This window comes from Pinus tabuliformis, chromosome 7, assembly GCF_031772625.1.
Source record: "Pinus tabuliformis cultivar Carrire ecotype Pingquan chromosome 7, CPIR1, whole genome shotgun sequence".
Classification (NCBI taxonomy): Eukaryota; Viridiplantae; Streptophyta; class Pinopsida; order Pinales; family Pinaceae; genus Pinus; species Pinus tabuliformis.
The window spans coordinates 877,348,707-877,356,530 of record NC_142293.1 but is presented as its reverse complement, the minus strand read 5'-3'; the positions used below and the strand labels follow the sequence as shown (position 1 = coordinate 877,356,530).

The following is a 7,824-nucleotide window of genomic DNA, read 5'->3' as shown; positions in this document are numbered from 1 at the left end:
CCAAATATGAACTAACATGCCCATTAACATGTTGAAATACTAACTTCTCTTACAAAAATATATAAATTAAATTATTCCAACAAACTTCAGTTAAAAATAAATAAAAAGTAAAAATGTAAATATCATAATCAATGGTGAATACAACATTCAAACTTCAACGCAAAACAAAATGACAAGTGAAAACTCAAATATCACAAACTTCATCACAAAAGAAAATGACAAGTGAAAACTCAGATATCATACTCATTTATGAAAGCAAAATAGTTTTGCATTAGTAATATCATCTTTAATGAAGTCTCCCAGCCACAAATACAAAGAACAACCCTTATATGTTTTGTAAAGTACCTTGGGTTTAAAAAAAACGATGGTCCAAAACTCACGTTAACATAAAACTTCATGCATAAGTCATAACACTTTCAAATATATAAAGGGGCAAGATATAACCATTGTTGGACAATTGTTTCATTTTATTGGGAAACACACATATCTAAACTTTAAAAATATTTTCAAATGGTTACCTTATATCTATCCGTGAGCATAGTTCATTTACCACTAGACAATGTATTGACGAAGACAAGCCTAGAACTATCGAACCCTTCCCCAGAACATCCCAAGTTTTTTTCATCTTCGTTATGGCTCATGTTGATGAAGAGCTTCTCACTTGCATTGTCGTTGTTGTTCCTAAAGGGACTCCCGAGTATGCAGCTAAGGTGGACATGTGGTTGTGGGGCACTTCAAGTGGCGATATTGATAACATTGACATCTCTTCTAGTGGATCGAAAGCTGAGGTGGGCATGTGATTGCATGCATTTTAAGTGGCGATATTGACTACATTCTCATCTCTTACATCGGATCGACAAGTAGTTTAGTGCATGAAATATGTAAAATGAAATAACAAGGCATAGAACCCCGGCAGCAGCGATAACACGTCCCCTAGGGAGTAAAAAGCTTGATGACAACAATTATCCTTTTATTGACTGCAAAGGCATGAAAGATTCACCTATAAATCTTTTAAAAAGCAAATCTCTATACAATATATATTTATAAATAAGTTTATCAAATTATATACATTTCATCATTACCATTCATTATCATCATCATAACCAATCCATATAAAGAAATTGTTTTTTCTTAAAAAATTTTAATTTTTAATATTAATTTTTTCATATATTTAAATTTTAATATCAAATATAAAAATAAAACTTTATTCTAAAATAAAACTCGTTGAAACAAAAAGTTAAATGAACAATGATATTCTTCATAAAATAAAACTTTGGAATCCCTCTCTTGCACCCTTTTTAAGTTATAAATTATATGATTTGAAATTTAACTAAAAAATAAAATTTCCTCGAATGAACCCCCAATGTATTTTATCAAAATTTATATTTTATAAGGGAAATAAAATTTACATAGAATCTTTTTACTAAAATAAATAGATAAGGTGTTGAGAGTGTCATCCCCACACTAGATGGTAACACATCTCTGTTACTCTCTAGTGGATGGTTCTAGGTATACACATTCATCCATGCTTTTTAACTTGTCCATGGTATTGCTACATCAATGAAGGGCGGGTTTTGTGACCAGGGATGCCTTAAAAAAGTGGAGTATGGGACAAGGGATGGCGTAAAAGCCATAGGAATTACATGACAAGTTACAGTTTAAAAGCTGTGAAATATTAAATTCTTTTTCATATTATCCATGGAATGAGTTTGGGGGGAAATTCTTGTGTATGTAGTTAGCACAATTTTATATTGATGAAATGTTTTTAAATGTTTTTTTACTGCTTAATTTATTTGGGTCAAGTTAGTTGACATTATAACTTAATTTTGACATTATAACTTAATTTTTAAGTTGGTATCAACCATTCTTACAATCACTCAATTTTATAGACTTAACAAGATTTGAGGCATGTTATTTGGAGTTTTTATTTTTTTAATTTAACTAAACTTTACAGACTTAACAAGAATTAACTTAATTTTTAAGCTAGTATCTTTTACTAAAATAAATAGATAAGGTGTTGAGAGTGTCATCCCCACACTAGATGGTAACACATCTCTGTTACTCTCTAGTGGATGGTTCTAGGTATACACATTCATCCATGCTTTTTAACTTGTCCATGGTATTGCTACATCAGTGAAGGGCGGGTTTTGTGACCAGGGATGCCTTAAAAAAGTGGAGTATGGGACAAGGGATGGCGTAAAAGCCATAGGAATTACATGACAAGTGACAGTTTAAAAGCTGTGAAATATTAAATTCTTTTTCATATTATCCATGGAATGAGTTTGGGGGGAAATTCTTGTGTATGTAGTTAGCACAATTTTATATTGATGAAATGTTTTTAAATGTTTTTTTACTGCTTAATTTATTTGGGTCAAGTTAGTTGACATTATAACTTAATTTTGACATTATAACTTAATTTTTAAGTTGGTATCAACCATTCTTACAATCACTCAATTTTATAGACTTAACAAGATTTGAGGCATGTTATTTGGAGTTTTTATTTTTTTAATTTAACTAAACTTTACAGACTTAACAAGAATTAACTTAATTTTTAAGCTAGTATCAACAATCAATTAATTTTATAGACTTAACAAGATTTGAGGCATGTTATTTGGAGTTTTTATCTTTTTAACTTAACTAAATTTTACAAACTTAACCAGAATTGAGACATATTATTTGGAATTTTTATCTTTCTCATTTAATTCAGCAAGAATTAAGACATCTTTACTTTTTTTTTTTATTATAACATACCAACATGCCACTTTACATAAATAGAAACTTTATCATAAAATATTAACATGTCATTTTATAGAAATAGAAACTGTGCAAAAAATGAGGGCACATTAGTGGGACTACTGTAAAGCAATTCCAAACACCAAAACTCCAAAAGTAAATTTTTCTTATTCACTCAAATTAAACACATGTGATACTTCTTACAAAATTTTGATTCATTAAAAGAAGAGGTTTTATGAAATCCTGTTTGGTGAGGACTTTAGAATTGAACTGGATACTGGGAGGGTTAGGGTATGTTTAGCACTGTTTACAGGTTGAAGATTTGTTTCGTTCAATGCAAAACGGTAACTCAGGGAAGTTTAGGGAGTCTGACCTGCTTTCTCCATAGTTGTTGCATATGTGTTGCACAGTGATGCAAAATATTTACATGCTGAAATAGTTAATACAATGGTGTTGCACAGCCATACAGAATATGGAGATGGAGAAATAACTCACATCAATTGCATAATTCCACAAACCACTTCACAGATGTCACTGTAAGCATCCTAGTTGAAGTAAAGTGATTGAATTCGCTTTAAGCATCATAGTTGGAATAAAGTGATTGAACTATTTTAGTCGAAATGAAGTGATTGAACTATTTTGTTTGAACCTTAAGTTACAACTGCTTCTTCTTATGATTGAACTATTTTGTTTGAACCTTAATTTACAACTGTTTCTTCTTAGTTTTGGATAATAAACAGAGACTATGGTAATCCTGTGGTGGTCTTCCACTTTCTTCTTAGTTTTGGATAATAAACCGAGACTATGGTAATCCTGTGGTGGTCTCTCTGGTGGAAGGATCTTCTCTGTGGTTACAAATTTAAATCTCTTAAAAACCAAATAAAGAGTTACTAATCTTGTGGCATAAGCATTTCTTCTAGATCACAAATCTAAAAAAGATCAAAAATTTCAGATATTGATCAGATTCAACCACGTTCCCACACCAAATTAACTTGTTATTAATGCAGTCAGTCCAGTTAAGAAACATAATATTGGTTTATCTTCTGAAGAGACTATGGCAGAAGCACGGGTGGCTCCTATATAGTATCCAAAGCTGGAGCTGTAATGTAGGGAAAAGAGAGCACAGCTGAAATAGCATCCATTTTCTGTGTTGAAAAATATGGTACAGTTGGCTATACAGCGCATCAACTCTCCAGCAGTTCCAGAAGGAAATTAGATTATAAGAAAATTTACAAGCTCCTCCACTACACAACATGAGGAAGTGCCAATACATTAGATTAGCTGAAGGAGAAAAGCCTTGATGACATAGTCTCGGAACAGGAATGCTGGTAATTCTGCACTGTTGCAGCTATAAAATCATAGATAGATCGTCAATTACATCGGTTAAGAAATAACATGGAAATGTAAATTAAAGAAACATACACAACTAGAATAGTATATTCGCAGAACAAAAGCTAAATTAAAAGAACAGAGGTCTAGCTTCAGCAGACATGAAAGACCAAGCTATTTTTACAACAGACTATCGGTACGAGCAGGCAATCTCCTGAAGAAATTGAGAGGAGCAGAAGGAAGCCCGTTGCGGAACCTCGGATGGCGCAGGAGATACAGAACAAAAACCACTGCAGTTTGGAAGGGCCTGGTATAGAGAACTGTGGCAGCTATCAAGCAAAATATGACAAATATGGTAGTCGCTCGTGGATCGCTCCACCTCAGAAGATTTTGAAGCCTTTCTACTTCAGTAGCCATATCCCCCGCCATGGTCTGTATTCGCCCAGAAAACTCCCGGATTCGATCGTATCGCATTCTCACAACGTTAGAGGCTTTGCTAGTGGGGAATGTGTCGAATTCTTCACCGATTTCGTCAGGATGAACCAGTCCGGCCTGGAAGAGGCTTGTGTCCATATCGAGTTAGTGCCGTGGACGGAAACGAAATTGCCATAAGCCAATCAGGAACATGCAGAGGAAGACGGTAGGAAGAATTAGCTCTGGGTACCAGATGAGAATCAAGAAGAGGATGAAGAGGATGTGCACCAGGACGGTGGTTGCAGGGTTTTTCCAGAGGCATATATCGTTAAACGATCGCCCTACCGCTGTGAGAGGAGCCAGGATATTCATTATGCGGAAGAATTCCGCCTTACTGCGGCGCATGCTCCACATATGTGAATCCACATCCATGATATACTCCACCACTTCTCTCCTCAGAGGAGGCTCGGCTCGGCTCAGCTGCATTGCCACTATCCGCATTGCCTGGTATGTCAAATGGTCAAACTGCCTTAGAGAAAGGGGACAAAGATAATGCATCTTCGGCAGCAATGTCTGTGTATAAATCAGCATCATGTTCATCAGAGACGAACAGGAGAAACGAAAAGCCAGATGAAGCTCGCCCACCTTCAGGACTCCTGAGGGATTAAACCTCAACAGAGGATAGGCATGCGTGTATACGCGATCTGTTTCGAGAGTCGAAAGGCGGATTCGAACCTTACCGATCCCGGCATCTTTCACGGATGCTGAAGACTTTTCGTCTCCTTGAAGATGGCAATCGTCAAAAACACAAACAGTGATTACTGTACAGGGATCATAAACTTCCCAGGTATATTGCACATTCCATTTTGGACTCAAGGTATCAATCATAGTCCTGGTACGAACCCATTTCTGTCCATATTTTGCAACGCAGTGAGCATCCATTCTGTGTCGTCCATCTTTGCACTTCGTAGGAAGCAAGTTCTGAGCGCGCAAGATCTCAACCTGCAAAATACCAATGTTAGGCTTCCAGAGACGCTCGTCGGTCGGCCTCACATCGCCACTGTAGTGAATAGGCTCGCCCAGCACATGATAGCCCCCATCTAAAGACAATCTCAGATAAATTCTACTGGCGGACTCCATTTCTTTCTTCTTCGACTTTCCCTCCCCCGGAGCAACAGCAGGGTTGTCAAGTCTGAACCATCGAGGATTCACAGGCTTATCATCCAGTCGTTTGTCTATGTTATTCACAGGAATCGTTACTCTCCCAAGAATTTCATCCTCAGATATCCCCAAACGATTCTCGACCGTGAGAATCAAATGATGCTCGAATGGTGCCGCGTTCAGAGTAATATTCCTTAACAAAACTCTGCACTAACGCTTCTCTGCAGGTCCCCGCCTCCGTCAACATCCCCGCCCTCCTCTACATCAAACGTTGATATCCACGCGTCAGGACGGGTTCGATAACGGTTTTCTTAATGTTTTAAAATATTTCTTATTAAATTGGACGGCTGATTTTATTTCAATCGTCTAACAAAAGATCCGACGACTACCATTAAGACAGAAAGGCATCTGGGGGAGTTCATCTCAGAGGGAAACGCCTTACGGTGTAATTATATAAGTCAGTGAGATAAACGTTTTATTCATCTATCTAGTAATTTGGTATTTAATCTTGTGTCGGTGGCATTTAATCTTGTGTAGGTGATACACAAGTTGTTCGATTAAATTGTGATTTTATTACGACCATAACTCCGCCAATTTTCTTTGAATCTGGTACCATTCCAGAAATGCGCTCCAACATACTGGCCATATCATAGAGCCAAGAATCACCCTACTTTCTGATGCGTAGATTATTCTCTGCATTCTCAAAAGGAGCCACGAGACGAAAAATTTTAACAAGAAAAAGATTATTGGATTACCCTCACATATCAAATGCATACTGTTATCTCAAAATCAGGACATGGAAGGCTGCAGACCAGGAAGACTTCAAGTAACTATTTCAAACCTATCTTTTAGCTAAGGCTTAGCCTCCTTAGCCTGAGAGGGCTCTCTCAAAGGGTTACAGGTTTTTGATTATGATTAAGATGACTAACTCTTGTGAAAAAAAGAAAAATGAAAATGGTGGAAACACAACTAACAAGTATCCATTGGGCTTATGGAGTCATATATGATTCAGTATTAGCAGTAGGGTTGGCTTTGCATAAAAGTCAAGGGATTCAGATTTCAATAGATGTAGAACACACCAAACACATAGAAGGCAATTTATGAGTATATGAAGGAAATTAGAACACTGTAAGCGATTTCTAAGTAATCAAATACTCATAACACTGTAGATAACATGAAAAGACAACAAAATAAACTCATACATTGAACTCTCTATGATTCTTGAGAAGCATAAGCCAGTACTGTATTACCAAAAAAAAACAGAGTCTTTACATAAGCCAAATATCAGAGCTTTTTTTTCATAAATTTCCAACCCTCTTTACATTGCTCTTTCTCCTATATATAGAGCTCTTCTACCTAACTGAGATTCCTCCTCAAGCATGAGGGGAACTCGAAATCTACTTCTAATGACACCTATTCAAATTTTAACTGCCCATTAAATGTAACAAACTGCTACTAGACTTTCTAGAGATCTAAATCAAATAGGAGTCTAACTCCATATTATGCTAATAATAGCCTTAATTACAATCATTCTCATCCTTTTACAAGTGGTCTTTTTTAGTTTGGCTGTGGTGGATGTTCAAAGCTCCATACTGGTCTTCAATGTCACATCTTCTCCATTGCCCCTGAAAAATATGAAACTACCCTTGTTTATCGGTCTTTGGTTTTCCTCAAAGATGTTCGAATCCAATGAACCATGCCCTTCATATTTGATTATAAAAAATATATCAGAATGCCATGTCCTTGATGTGCTGTCAACCTCTTCCATGTGTGAAGACAAAAGCTCCTCTAAGCTGTCTGACATATCTTGGACTGTAGTAAATGTGATCACTTTATGACAAAAAGTTTAGAGTTGGATTCGAATATATGTTTCCTCCACCTGCCTTGACCTTGTTGAAAGTTGATATCTTTAGATGATCCCTTGAAGATATTCCCTTTTCAAAAAACTTCCTTTTGTATTTCAAAATCAGTTGACTGAGTTTAGATTATGTAGCTTCAGCAGTTTCGTAGCGCGCTACGAAACTGCTGTGTAATTCCAAAAAACACAGTTTCAACCAAATTTTTTCCATTTTGAGCCTCTTGATATTTAAACATCCATTTCAATTGCTCCAAAGCTTTTTAAAACTGAATGGAAAGGTATGATTCTTCAAGAAGGATTATAACAAGGAAAACCATCAAAATTTGAAA

General features: G+C 36.0%; 1 pseudogene; it reads right to left on the bottom strand.

Annotated features, from left to right (window-relative positions):
* Positions 1-3,964: 3,964 nt before the first annotated feature.
* The window catches only part of LOC149250411 (FT-interacting protein 3-like), a 28,650-nt pseudogene continuing 24,790 nt past the window's right edge, over positions 3,965-7,824 (bottom strand).